The sequence below is a fragment of the Anabrus simplex genome, chromosome 8, assembly GCF_040414725.1.
Source record: "Anabrus simplex isolate iqAnaSimp1 chromosome 8, ASM4041472v1, whole genome shotgun sequence".
Lineage (NCBI taxonomy): Eukaryota > Metazoa > Arthropoda > Insecta > Orthoptera > Tettigoniidae > Anabrus > Anabrus simplex.
This window is the reverse complement of record NC_090272.1, coordinates 190,427,688-190,443,481: the sequence shown is the minus strand read 5'-3', so window position 1 is coordinate 190,443,481 and position 15,794 is coordinate 190,427,688. Positions and strand designations below refer to the sequence as shown.

Genomic DNA, 15,794 nt, shown 5'->3' with positions numbered 1-15,794 from the left:
CTCACACTGATCTATCATTGTGTGCATCCTATTATGTATTTCTTTTCATACTTCTCCCTGTGTATGATTTGATTTGACACTTGTATTCCTTTCCAATAATGATAATAATCATCATATGCAGTTTCCAGGTACTGGCAGTGTCTGCTTTTCCTTTCCAATACAGTACTTAATACAATTAAAATTTCACATATCCCTTATTTCATGCTGAGGTTTGTTCAGTGAATGACATATCTCAAAGGACTTTTGACGACACATCATTGAAATTTGATTTCTCATTGTGTAAATACCATGAGATTACAATGAAAACTTGCTTCAGAAGATCTCAATTGTCTTTGGGGTCAGTCTGGGGCATTAATTTTGGCCAGGGAATTAAAGTAGAATGCTTCCCCTGCTGTCACATGATTTTTTTGAGTGAAAAATCCCACCGTAGGTTTCTCCCAGATTTATGCCAGATAGACTTGTATTTGGATGTAAAGCCAGCAGTTAAGCTACTAAACTAATTATACCCCACTAATTCAAACTAATTGCACCCAGGGCCTGTTTGAATTGATAGACCTTCTAACTGTCCAAAATTACAGCATTACACTGAAAATGCAAAAAGTGTGCTGTGTGAGTCATAGGTCGTAAGTGTATATCTTGGGAGAATCTTTTAACTGCATATGAGCAAGTTATTGGCTATGATGATGACCGGGCAAGTTGGCCATACGCGTAGAGGCGCGCGGCTGTGAGCTTGCATCCGGGAGATAGTAGGTTCGAATCCCACTATCGGCAGCCCTGAAGATGGTTTTCCGTGGTTTCCCTTAATTAAGGCCACGGCTGCTTCCTTCCAACTCGTAGGCCTTTCCCATCCCATCGTTGCCATAAGACCTATCTGTGTCGGTGCGACGTAAAACCCCTAGCAGAAAAATAAAATTGGCTATGATGCATAGAGATTCTGAGGATTATGTAAAAGAGAATAAAACGAACAGTTTAAATCACATGCACTAGTGCTGCACTGCATAGAGCATTATCATTGTTCCCACCTGTTTGTACCAGCAATCATTCTTGCTGCTTTCATGTCTGTTACTTCTAGCTTAAGAATAAGATATCCTGAGTCCACCCAGCTTTCACTCCCGTAAAGCAAAGTTGGTCTGAAAACAGACCGATGTAATGATAGTTTCCTCCAGGAGCTGACTTCCTTCTTACAGAACTCTGCTGACTGCAACTGTGATCTCACTGCATTACCTTTACTGCGCCTTGATTCAATCTCTCTTACTACACTACCATCCTGGGAGAACACACATTCTAAGTACTTAAAATTATCTACCTGTTTCGACTTTGTATTCCCAATCTGACATTCAGTTCTCTTGGATTTCTTACCTACTGAAAGGCTAATTTTCATACCATACTCATAGCACCTATATTAAAGTTCCAAGATATTAGACTGCAGGATTTTGGCACAATCTGCCATTAAGACCAAGTTGTCAGCATAGGCCAGACAGCTTACTACATTTTCACCTAACTGAATCCCTTCCTGCCTGTTACTACCTTTCAGCAGATGAACCATGTACAAAGCTATGAACAGTAAAGGTGAAAGATTACAGCCTTGTGTAATCTCTGTACGTACCTTGAACCAAAACCTCATTCTACTGTCAATTCTCACTGCAGCCCAATTGTCAACACAAACACCTTTGATTGATTTTAATAAATTATCCTTAATCCCATAGTTCCCCAGCAAGGTGAACATCTTTGCCCTCAGTACTCTCTCATATGCCTTCTCTATATCTTGAAACATAAATATAACTGTCTATTCCTCTCGTATCATTTTTCAATCACCTGGCGCATACTGAAAATCTGATCCTGACAGCCCCTCTGTGGTCTGAAACCACACTGGTTTTCATATAACTTCCTCCAATTGTCGCACTCTCCATTCCAAGATGGCAGAGGACACCTTACCTGTTATACTGATCAATGAGATACCTTGATAGTTGTTGCAATCCTTCTTGTTGCCTTGCTTACAAATAGGTGCAATGACTGAAGGTACCTTTCTAACACTCCATGCTAATCTTACTACTCTATGAAGCCATTTCATCCCTGGCTTCCCACTATACTTCACCATTTAATGCCTAATATAATTTATTTCTGCTGCTTTATGACAAAGGAGCTTATTTATAATCCTTTCCACTTCAAGCATAATTTCACCAATACTGAGCTTGCTAGCTGCAGTTGCTTAAGTGCGTCCAGTATCCGGTATTCGAGAGATAGTGGGTTCGAACCCCACTGTCAGCAGCCCTGAATATGGTTTTCTGTGGTTTTCAATTTTTCACACCAGGCAAATGCTGGGCTATACCTTAGTAAAGGTCACAGCCACTTCCTTCCAACTCCTTGCCATTTTCCTGTCCCATTTGTTACCATAAGAACTATCTTCGTCGGTGCAACGTAAAGCCAATTGTATTTTTTTTTTAAATCACCAATATCGTTGTCCTCCTTCACATGAGCTCGGTTGTTCACATCACCACAAAGATTTCCTTTTATGTTGAGAAGATTTTAAAAATATTCCTTTCACCTCTCCCGTGATTCCCTCCTGGGATCTATTATAAGTTCACCTGATTTACCCAAAACGCTATATGTTTCCTTTTTCCCTTCCCTAAGATTTTTTATTACTGTCCAGAAAGGTTTCCCTGTGAGTTGACCTAGCCTTTCCAGGTTATAACCAAAATCTTCCCATGACTTCTCCTTGTATTTAACTACTGTTTGTTTTGCTCTGTTTCTTTCCTATATGTACAATTCCCTGTCTGCATCAGTCCTTGTTTGGAGCTATTTCTGACATGCCTTCTTTTTAAGTTTACAAGCTGCTCTCACTTTATCAATTTACCAAGATGTTTGCTTTTTGCCATGTTTACACACAGTTGTTCCCAAGCATTCCCTTGCTGTTTCTACTACTGCATCCCTGTATGCCACCTATTCTCTTTCTATATCCTGAACCTGCTTGCTGTCCATTGTTTGAAACTTTTCACTAATCATATCCATGTACTTCTAATTTCCTCATCCTAGGGATTTTCTACCCTTATACATCTGCAGATTTCACTTTCTCTATTGTACACCTAGAGATTTTTAGTTCACTACAGATCAGATAGTGATCAGTGTCATTAAAAAATCTCCGGAATACTTGTATATCCCTAACAGATTTTCTGAATTCAAAATAGTTTATGGTACAGTCTATTGTGGATCTGGTGCCCCTACCCTCCCATGTGAAGTGGTGAATAGTCTTATGTTTGAAGAATGTATTCATAACTGCTAATCCCAAACTAGCACAGAAGTCCAGCAAATGTTTCCTATTCCTATTAGCTTCCATATCTTCCACACATTTTACCAGTCACCCTTCCGTATCCTTCAGTTCAGTTTCCAACTCTCGCATTGAAATCTCCCATTAGCACTATCCTATTCTTGTTGTTGACTCTGACTATAGGGTCACTCAATGCTCCATAAAACTTGTATTAACTTCATCCTCATCTGCACCCTTACATGGTGACTACACTAAGACACTTCTTGTCCTAATTCCTCCAACTGCCAAATCTACCCACATTATTCACTCATTTACATGCCTAAACAGAAACTATCAAATAGACTTTATAATCTCCTATCTCTTCCTTACCTGAATATCTGTAACTCTCAACATATCCATATGCATCCTCTTTACTGACTCAGTCAGTTCTTTCTTTCTCTATAAGCCCTATTAATATTGATAGCTTCCCTTTGAATTCCATTTAATTAGCTACATTGTTTCCAAAGAGTCCCTCGCCTGTCAAATGGGAGTGGAACTCTTATCACCATAGGTCCGAATCTTGCTTAAAACGTTCTGAAGGTGCTTGGGGAAAATTCTGTGAAGCAGGATGTTACCCTTACTTACACATAGTCCAAGTAGGGATTTCTTCTCTAACAGGTTAGGGCCCTCGAGTGCATTGTATAGTCCTAGCCGCCTGAGCACAAGGAGGGCCATGACTCAGAGTATGTCAGAGATGCCCACTCCTATTTCATAGCAACTGGTATCCCGACCCTCAGGACCATTTACTAGACCACTCAGCCATTGCTCACGATTCACGTGACTACAGTAACCTACACCATGAACCACTTTTTATCTTTATCATTGCAGTTAATTTTATTTTGATCTTTACAATATAGTGGTCTGACCATGAGTCTAATCCCCTTAGGACTTTGACATTATGGATTTCTCGATGGTAATATTTAACCATGCAGATATGGTCTAGCTGCCATTTGCCTTTTCTGAAGTCAGGATGTTTCCAGGTTTTTAATTTGTGGCCTTTCTTTTTAAAGCATGTTGATTTTGAGAGAAGACTGTGGTTTCGGGAAATTTCAATCAATCTTTGACCCATTTTGTTTGTTTGTTCATGTGCTGGCCATTTGCTAATGATATCTCGGTATCTTCTTTCTTGTTCCAGATGTGCGTTGAAATTTCCAAGGAGAATTTTAATGTTAGAGAGATATTGATTAATGTTTGATCCAGGAAATAACATAATTTTTTGTGTCTTTTCTGTCCTTTGGTGCATTATTTATTTGATTGGTGAGAGTGTGTGTGTGTGTTAATAATTGTGTAGATCTTAATTGCAGATTTCAGAGTTAGGGTTGCAAGTCTGGGGGATTGAGATTTAAGTTCTATAATTGAGTATATGATTTTGAGATTTATTAGAAATCTATTACCAAATTGTTGGCAACTTTACATGACTAGTTTTCCTTCATAAAGTCGGTACCCTTGTGATGCCATAGGCTCTTGACTGCTATTCCTGATTTCTTGAAATGCCATGATTAGAATTCTGTGTTTGTTCATGATGTTAGTGATGATCTTAAATTTCCAGTTTGATCCAGGGAGTTGACACTGTGTAGGGAAGAATGAGACGTTTTGTAGTTTTTGTGTGTGGATTGGCTGTTGGGTTTTCAGACACCCCAATCCATCATAATCTTCTGAATGTCAGCCCACTGAATCTGAATGCGTTCTTCTCTGCAATTTACTGTTGCAGATAGTGGAGTTCTTCAAAAGACCTTTCATGATTGACTGTCGCCTTGAGAAGGCGATAAATCCTCAAATTACAATTCTGAACAAGGTGAATCATATTAGGCAGCTCCTAACATGGAGTACAGATTCCTGTTGCAGTTGCTCCTGACATGCATAAAGTATTTCAGTGGCATTTCCTCCACCGTGGAGACCATTACCCCACTCAAAGGAGCTCATCCGCCCAAAGCCGTTGGCCCCTTTCTAGTTTTATTAGACACGTCTGCTAAATTGCTTACCAGTTTGATGGATCGCAATTGACTTACCCAGGGCTTTTGATAGGGTAGATCATAAGAGACTAAGACCTATTGGACTAGACAAAAGAGTGATTAAATGGGTGGCTACATTTTGAGAAAATAGAACTCAGGGAAATAGAGTAGGTTAAGCATTATTTGATCCTGTAGTGTTTAAGAGGAAAGGGAATGGGGGTGATCCACAAGGAAGTGTTATTAGACCCTTTTTCTAATATAAATATATATATATATGAGTAAAGAACTGGAAACGTACATACAGATTTTTGCAGCTTGTGCTATAATATATAGAGTATTAAATGACTTACAGAATTGTGAATGACTGCAAAAAGACCTTGATAAAATTGTGAAGTGAACAGTGGAAAGTATTGCGATGGTAAATAAGGTGGGAAGTCAGATTGTACTGACATTTTGGCCCTTAAGACAACAATCACCACTACTATCAGGCGTATTAGTGCTTATTTTAAAGGCCAGGGTTGGATGTATTATCAGCTCTACGCATGTGGTATGTGTAACTGTGGATTGGTGTCAGTGTGTGGATCCCAAAAATATGAGTTCAAACCTGGCAGTGTCAGATTTTTTAAAGATAAAAGAAAGCTCATTCAGCACTTTTTGTTGTACAATGTCACATTTAAGTCTTATAGTGAAGGGACTTGAAATGAAGAAGAATAAGAAGTAACATGTTTGTCTTTTTCTTCTACTCCATGTTCATTCTTGAATGTTTGCAACCACATACAACATTTCTGTCCAGTTGATAGCTGTGTTATGCAGACTATCAACAGGAAATAGCCCTGTCCATGGCTTTGCATTGTGTAGTCACAATATTTGTCTTCACTCTTTTCCTCTTTTGTCTTCGACCTTCCTTTTTATAATGAACTGTGAAAGGTAATACGCTAGGGAAAATTGATATTGCAACACCATGAAGAAGTATGCCTACAACATCCCAGGTGTACAGGGTTGATGTCAGGCAGTTGTGATAACACATTCAGTTGTGCCGATACGCACACGTGGACACATGTTAGTACATAGTGTACCCACCTCAGGCTGCAATACATTGTTCTATCCTGCATGGTGTGGAGTCAGAAAGGGCTTAGATCATGTCTTGTAGAATTGTAGTCCACGCTTGCTGCATAGCAGGTGTCAGTTCATCCACAGTTCAGGGTGACTGAAGGCGAGTTGTGCAGGTTCCTACTACTCATATCCCACACATGGTCAAGAGGGCTTGTGCCACTGTAAAAGCGTAATGGCTTGGAGAGCTCTTCTTCTGAAGATGCCTGCAGTGTAAGGACAGGCATTGTTCATTTACGATGGTCACCATCGAAGGGGTGACCACTGGATTGATAACTCTGTCTGCATACTATCGAGCAGTCATTGTGCCCTTAACAATCACTAATGGTGATATCACATGGAAGCTAGACTGTAATGTCTGGGGTTGGCCACGTGTCTCTCAACAATAAGATAAGCATGACTCAGAGTGACTGTCTCTGTTACCAGGATAGCCTCACAATGTTGATCTGGGATCAGAGAAACTTGTACTGCAGAGACATGGGATCGTGAACAGTCTTCGCTCAAACGATTACAAACTGTATCACGTAAAGTGTGGTAACGTTAATCATATGGCCTCAGCTACTGTGTGCAGACATTTTAATTTGATGCCATCTGGCTGGCTGCTTGCCAGTTTCAACGTTCCGTTTTACTCTAGGCCTACTAGGTTGGGGAGTAAACCGAATCTCTTCAGCGTTCATCGCAGAGTTTTTAAATGAATTTTGTCAGTTAAACACCAAACGACTTGTCACCAGAGATATTTTACACGCCGACATCGTATGACATGGAGTGTTGCATGATATCTATTTCAGGGATAATGTTTTCTTGTTCAGGTATTTTCTAATTATATTTATCCTGAATTAATTTCAACAGATATAAAAACCTCATGGTTGTTGTAGCAGCTGTTGGTATCTACAAAATAATAATAATAATAATAATAATAATAATAATAATAATAATAATAATAATAATAATAATAATAATAATAATAATCTCTCTTTCTTAGCATTAATCCCAACTTGCAGGGTCTGCTGCTTTGCTACATCTCCATTTCTGTCTGCCATTGACATCTTCTGGTGTTAAGCAAACACTGTGCATGTCTGCCCTGATGTTGTCAGTCCATCTCTTTGCCGGTCTTCCTCGTGGTCTTGTTCCCTCTGGGTTGATGTGGAGCGCTGTTTTGGCAACTGAGTCGTCCTGTTTTCTCATGACATGGCCGTACCAGCGGAGACGGGCTTCCCTCACTTTGTCTATGCTGGGCGCGACACCAAACCTTTGCCGGACGTCCGTGTTCCTTATGTGGTCACATCGGGTCAGCCCCATGGACCATCGAAGCATCTTCATCTCCATGGTTGTCAACATTTGCTCCTGTTGTTTCATCATGGAACGACATTCAGTCCCATAGATCGCTGCTGGCCGTACCACACTCTTATAAATTTTTGCCTTTAGATATTGAGGCATCTTTTTATCACAGAGGACTCCAGTGACCTGTCTCCACTTGAGCCAAGCTGCATTTACCCTCATCAGAGTATCAGGAGTGGTGTCACAGTTTGAGGTGACGACTGATCCCAAGTACTTAAATTGCATGGTCTTCTGCAGGTCTTCTTCAGTGATACTTATGGTACCTCTGGTTTGGGGGCCACATTCCAGGTATTCTGTCTTCTGGAATATTGAGGTGCAGTCCATTTTCAGCCAGTCTGTCCTTCCACGTTTGAACCTGATGCTGGAGTTCAGGACGGGTTTCTTGTGCAAGTACCACATCATTGGCATAAAAAAGGGTCCAGGGATTATTATAAAAAATGTAAAAATATGAAATTTAAAAAAACTTAATGCCAAATTCGCATTGCTCATACCTTAAACTTACAGGTCTAACAACGACAACTACGGAAGGATGTGGAACGTAGAAGGAACCCAAATGAGGCTATGAGATCGTATCTCGTTGTGGGGAAAGGGAAACACATGGCGACCACCCTTAAGCTCAAATGTATTAAAAAGTAACAAATGAAAATATACTATTTCAAATAAAACAAAACAAATGACATAGCCAATGACAATTAAGCGCATTTAAAAATAAAGGATATTTAAATAAATTTATAAAATACAAACTGTAATCTTCTGATGACAAGGATATACTTTAACAGAAAAGTTGATGTTGAATTACAGTAAGGCAAACTCAAAAAACAGAAAAATTTGTTACGTTACACAATTCAGAACAAGCAAAGAGAGTTGCCAAAAACAAGATTTTATGACTATCTGTCGAAGCAGTAATTCTGAAAAGCGAAATTGGTGAATGCAGAAATCTAGAGGAAACTCAGATACAAAATAACATCTTACATTACCACAGAAAGTTACGTTAAATGAAAAAAGGCTGAAACACAAGAATCAATTTATAATGAAGTGAAAAGCAATAACATAGCGCTTACTGTAAGAGACCGGGACCCCAAAGTGGGACGGAGGCAAAACGTGTCTGCTCGCTGAGGCAATCAGAATTCAAAGATGGGGACAGTAGACTTAGGTCTCACGAAGAGCCTGAAATTGGAAATCGTACGATTACAAGGTAACCAATGAAAACAAGGAATTTCCCTAGATCTCCGTATTCACCAATGGAAGAGGTCATTATTCCGACCAATAAAAATACATTTCCTTATATGGGCAAGTTCAAGAGAGTTGGATTTACAAAACATAGCAATTTCACAATCGGAAATTTACATATGTACATACAAGCTGCCTCAAAAGGTGCTTTCAATTTTAAAACAAATTTAAAAAATTACAAAAAATTCCACAAGCATTCCTCAAAATCAGTTTTTCACATTCTTCATTGTTAATAGTTAACATTTTCCTAATAAGGCCTAAATATTCAATCTTATTATGATTATTATTATGATTATTATTATGATTATTATTATTATTATTATTATTATTATTATTGTTATAGTAATTAGCATTTTTCTTCAGTCCAAATCCACAATCATAAATTTAAACATCATACTTAGCCAAATTTGATACATATTTTATATTCACAAAATTAATCTCCTCTTGGTGAGTGTTTACCTACAGGGACGATGACTTTGTCCTCGATTTCCTATCCTGAAGACCATTCACGCACAGGTCACAGTTGTAGATTAGCCTGAAACTGGCATCATTTACAAATTTGGCTGACATTATTCCATATCTCCAATATCAGCATGAATGACCCATTCCTTTGTGGTATTGCAGTTTTAGTTTTCCTTAGTGTATAACATCAGTAAAAATATTACTCTTTTTCTTATAGAACTCGTCATTTGGTTTCTCTCTAAAGAGTGTTACTTTAATGTTTTGTCCCAAGTTAGTTACACATGCGGTTTAACTGCATCATATTAATAGCCTAACTTTTATTCAGCATCCCTTTAACATTTTCAATGATATAGAATGCATTCTATTTATTTATAGATTATGCCAGAGATTGTCTGCAGGATAAGTTTGCATAATTTCATATTAGAATTATCTTCATGATATTTGTTTGCCTTGCAATTCCAACTTCATATCCAGTTTGAGATAACATGCAAACACTGATTTGTGTTATTTTAACTTTGGAGGGCATTTTTTCCCACCACCTATATTATATAATTCTTCTATAATGAGAAATAGTTGGTGTTGAACCAACAAGTAATCTATCAACAGCTTTGCTAGTTATTTCTTGTTTAATATACAGTACCGTTTTACAGATTTTGTTACTTAAATTAACCAGAGTCTTTCCTACTTTGTAGTCTTTTTAAGTTTGTTACAAAAGTAGTGACTATAAGAATCATGTAAGGACAGCTACATGGTATCCATGAAAATGAAATATGCAATATATTTTAGTATATGGTAACCCATTAAAATTACAGGTATTCTTCTTCCTGGCCTTTTCAAAGTTATCTGGGGTAGGCGTTTTGTATGGATTTAGTCCAATTTGATGACCGGATGCCCTTTCTGATGCAAGCCCTACTAGTTTGCGTTTCTTTGATGGTTTGTGGTGTGATGTGTTTTATGTAAATGAAGATGTGTATTAAGATGAATATAAGTACACAGCCACTGATCTACAAGAAGTAATTAGACGAAGTTAAAATCCCTAACCCAACCTATAATTGAACCCAAGGCCCTCTGAAGCGAAGGAGCTGGACTACAATTACAGGTATTAAAGGTGGAATATAAATACAGTGCAAAATGTAGAGTGGAAAATGTTAGATCAAAATTTGACTACTTGATTGGTTGTCATTAGATAATTGGGACAGTCCTCTCTATAGGCCATAATCTCATAGGCCTATATTATTTGCTTATTTGCTCAGAGTTGCATTTTAGCAATAGCGATTAACTCCACAGCTGCAGTGGTTAGGGCATAGCGTCGTTAAGCCTAGAAAAACTGCTAGAACTCTGACTAGAAAGGTTCTGTCATCTAAGGTTCAGTATTGTATGAACTATATCAATGAATTTTCGTTCTAAGTGATACATGTGCTGCAGGTCAGTATTCCTCCTCTCAAAACTGTCACAATAGTTTTTCGAGGTGCAACAATGATATTCTGTTTAGGGCTGCTGCATTCTGTGAGGCAGGTTGAAAGCAGGTGATTTCCTTGTGATGCAGGAAAGACTTTGGCAGTTTGGGCTGCAGACATCTTGACAGGATGAACTTCCTATCACTGGTTAGTGCCTAGATAGCTGTCTCCTTCTTTGAAAGTCTCACATATTACTGTGTATGGGAAGTTGAGGACTGTCAGGAGAGCATTCTTCTACTGAAGGAGGACAGACAACTTGTAGTTGATATAATGGTTCCAGTGTAGAGTTTAATCATGTTGTTTAGCTGGTGAAAATTAAATGGCTATTTGTGTGTGCATCAAAGCATAATAATGTTAAAATTATTTGGCATACCAGTTTTCTAGCGTTTGCTCGCTCAGAATTGGTTTTAAATTTATGCGTGTTGCAGCTGTTCGTGAGTTCTCAAGTGAATGTTAAATTATTAGTTACAGCTGTTTGTGGATTCTCATGAAAACTTCGACTTATGAAATGAAAAACATCAGAAATCTTACCTTTTGGATTCTTTCGGCATTTCAGCAGGTTTTCATGGTGTTGGAACTATACCACTAAAAGAAATGTTTGTGGTTTGGCACCTCCTCCCCCTCCCCTGCCCCCTCCAATTATTTGCACTGTTCACTTTACAATATTTTACTCTAATTTGGCCACACAACTTTGCATTCATCACTTTCAGAAATTTCTGATTCAATATCGCATTTCACAGGAAAAAATGTGAGGTACAATGTGGTGATAGTAAATTGTGATTCAGATAACTCAGTTCCAAGGCACATGTGTTTTAAACAGTGAGTGCTCATAGTTATTCTGGAAATGTGATCGGATATTCGGCTTGTCCGCCTGCCTACCATGTGACAGAGCACCAAGGGAAAAGATCCTTGTCGTACGGAGTGATTTTGGGAGTAGCAGTAGGTTAATACAGGCAATCGAGTGTGTTTATGTTGACAATCAGGCTGCAATGAGAACTGATGGTGGAAAAGAGGTACTACAATTACAATTACAAAAATTAGTTTTTCCAAGACTGAAGTGATGTCTATAAGAAAAAACAACCTAAGAGGACATGAAATGCAAGTTAGAGAATACAAAACTCAAACAGGTTTAATCATTTCAAGTACTTTCAATGTGTATTCCCCCAAGATAATTATCATGATGATGATGATGATGATGATGATGATGATAGGGTATGTGTGAATGTTGGGTATTCAGCCCGAAGGCTGGTTTGATCCTCTACAGCTCCACCAACAGCCATCATAGATAGCCTAGGTGTCATCGAAGAGGCATACTAGGGAAGTGAGGAGTGAGGTAGTTTCCCGTTGCTTTCCTCACTGAGCCAGAAGTTGCTATTGCATATCAGTCTGCCAAGCCCACTGAAATGCATGCACCAACTTACCCTTTGAGCGATATTTTCTCACCATTCAGAACAGGGACTGGCTGCATAAGGAATGGCATTACTGGCATCGTTCATACCTCGGTCACTTTCATATTGTCAAAGCCAAGGATGAGACTGAGACAGACAGGTCAGTGAAAGTAACAAATTTATTCTAGCCCATACCAGAAGACATAGTGCACTGTAAACACTACATCCTGCCTGCAAAGGCAGGATACAAAGTGAAATGAATCAAGGTTTAGCGATGGTAATGCAGTAAGGTAACAGTTGCAATAAGTGGTACTCTGTAAGGAAGAAGTTCTCTCTCGGTTGAAATTACAGTACATCAGTCTGTTTTCAGACCAACTTTGTTGTACAGAAGTGAAAGCTGGGTGAACTGGGTGCCTTAATCATAAGTTGGAAGTAACAGACATGAAAGTTGTGAGAATGATTGCTGGTGGAAACATGTGGATGCAATGGCAGGAGGGTACTTGAAATGAGGAGATAAAGGATGAGTTACGAATGAACTCCGTGGATGAAGCCATACGCATAAAAATGGCCTTGGTGGGTTCTTGTGAGGTGAATGGAGGAGGATAGGTTACGTAGAAGAATACTGGACTTGGCTATGGAAGGTAAGAGGAGCAGAGGGAAACCAAAGTGTGAATTGTTAGATGCTGTTTCTGATGTGTAAAAGGTGTGGACTAAATGAAATTGCATTGCTAGTTGCAAATAGACTGTTGTAGAGGTGCTTAGATAATTCACAAAAAATTATAATAGTTGTATGACTGAAGTTTATGTCACCTGTCTGCTTGCTCATAAATTTTGACGTTCCGTTTTAGTCTAGGCCTACGAGATGGCAGAGTAAACTGAATCTCTCTTGGACATAAGGCTGAGTTTTAATTAACTTTGTCAGGTAAACACCAAATTTGTTACCAGAGATCTTTTACATGCTGACATGGGGTGTTGAATGGACTTTTTTTCCGGCCTTCTTAATTCTATGTCTGCCGGGTTTGAACCTGCTATCTTGGGATCTGGAGTCCAACACTCTACCTGCGATCCACAGAGATGCCTAGTTCTTTCACAAAGGGCAGGAAACTGAATACTGAAAGGCATAATAGTCTATAATGAAGTGTGTGGGGTTTTTTAATTTAGTAACTAGGTGATGTACCCATGCTTCGCTACAGAATTCTAAATTGTATTCATAATTATAGGTTAGGTAGAGTACATGTTGTGAGTAAGATTGCATTAAATTGCACAGCTCTTAATGTTACCCTAGAAACGCAACAGAGAAGTCGCCAAACATCTTTTCTGATGTGAAGACTTGGTTAGGAAATTTTCATTGCAATGGCAGGCCCTCTTGCCTACCCTCAGCAACAATCAAGTTGGGGAGTTTTCATTATAATGGCAGCCACTCGCTCTTCACCTGCTTTTGTTTACATCCTCAGACTGTCTTAGTGGTTTTCGCAACTAAAATCAACATAGGTCATTACAATGACGCCAGTAGGAATGTCACAATTAAAAGCAATGCTATCATATGAAATACTCGATCAAATGAAAAACCACACATTTTCTTATTTTTAATGAACAGTACTACGCTGTCTATCTAACAGTCCAAAGTTCCAGAGCTGGAATGACCAGGCCGCAGACAGACGTGAGCCATGAACACTCTTTAATTTCATAGGGGTGGGGTGCAAATAGTGTAGAGTCCTAGGACAAACACCATGCCCTTTTACTCATCTGTTTGATAGCAGTAGCCGATGACTCGGAAAATCTCAATTCACTACACTGGCAGGGGAAGAACTATCTGACTTGGAGACCAATTTTCCCTCCAAGCCAGACGAGAAACCCTCTTCGCTGCTAATCTGGAATAAAATAAATGTAGAATGTAATAAAAGTGAAGAGGAAGAAGCTTTTCTTAATAAATGGCTCTCTTCGGGGTTGAATTTTAATTTATTTAGTGAACTGTGGTGCTATAATTTGTAATGGGCCAAAATTGTAATTCTAGACCACTCTTATCATAGTCGCTATGATAAAACTGAACAAAACATAAATCATCGGAAATTGTATTCTCCACAATTTTGTTAAGTAGTGATTTTCGATAGGCCAATAACATAGATATTTAAAAATTAAATTTTAGGTGCCTTCCTCTAAACTACCATTTCATCCAGGGTGAATACATTTGTTTATAGCTTAGACTGTAGTTTCTTATTCGTGGACTTTACATACCGATTTTCATTAAATTCTCTTCAACCATTTTCTCATGATGCGCATACAGACAGAAATTGCAGAAAATTAAAAAGTGCATTTCCTTGTTACTGTGGACATGTCCGATGGAGAAATACCATTATTTTTAAATTCTGTGCAATGTACAGACAAAACTCTTATTTTATATACATATATATAGATTGAAACAATTTGTTTAGTTAAATATGAGTGTTGATTACTGTATTTAGTAATTGAGACAACATATACTTACTAAAATATGTTTACATTGTGAACCAGTGCATGAAAACAACAGCTGTCAATCAGCTGATTCAGTTTGGCAATGCAATTCATCTGTTTTACTCTTGCGCCAAATAAGCCATGTTCCTTCCAACGGACATCAAACTAAACATTTTACTTAACATAGGCTCCTTAAATGTCGAGTGTACTTTCTATCACTTTTGAAGGTGTATCCTCTCACTTTTCATACTGACACATGTTTAGGATATATTTTGGGCATAGGGTTTAGAACTTGGATGCTGAATGCAATGGAGAAAAAGAACTATATAACTTCAGTTATGTAGTATTTATCGATCGGATCACTAATAATGTAAATATTTGATAATTAAATTTTAAGCCTTTCCCTAAACTAACATTTCATTCAACGTGAATAAAATGATTTATAACCTAGATTGTAGTGGCTCAGTCCCTGACTTTACATACCTAGACGAGATAATGAGGTATGTTAGGGAGAAACATGATTATTATTTCTAGTATTTGCCAGAGTTTTGAAGAACAAGCTTCATCTTTCTCCATCATTCTCATGGCCCAAGCTCTCATTGCCACCCACAAAAGTAATATTTGGTGTGTCTCTACAGTATCTACAAAGAGGAAAGTAAAAGTATACACCTTTATGGATTTAAGTGATACAGAGTGCCTTTTTTATTAAGTTATTGGTTGTAATAAAGTCCTATATAGAGAGATAGGAACATGATAGAATAAATACAGTGTCAGGTTAGGGTGAAAAAAGGGAACAAGACAGAAGTATGTGAAAATGTGGAGATTGTCCTTTTGAGACTTCATGTTTGTCCTTGTCTGTTCCTTCTAGTTCCCCCTTTTCCCATCCTGGCCTGTCATATTTATCCTGTTGTGTGTTCCATGTTCCACATCTCTTCACACACAACTCGGTTTGACACTAGTTTGTTCCTTCCCAATACTTTATATACTGTATATATATCCCAGAATCCTGTTCTTCCTCTGTGTTTGTCTTGTATTTCTTGTCTTTTACCACCTATATTCAGTGATGGGAAGAGTACAAACAAAAAGTAATTGGGCTCTATTA

The 15,794-nt window shown here is 38.3% G+C and overlaps 1 protein-coding gene across 1 annotated transcript in view; it reads left to right on the top strand.

Annotated features, from left to right (window-relative positions):
- slo (calcium-activated potassium channel slo) overlaps window positions 1-15,794 on the top strand; it is a 1,051,052-nt gene that overhangs the window by 638,090 nt on the left and 397,168 nt on the right. The gene's annotated exons all lie outside the window — the stretch shown is intronic.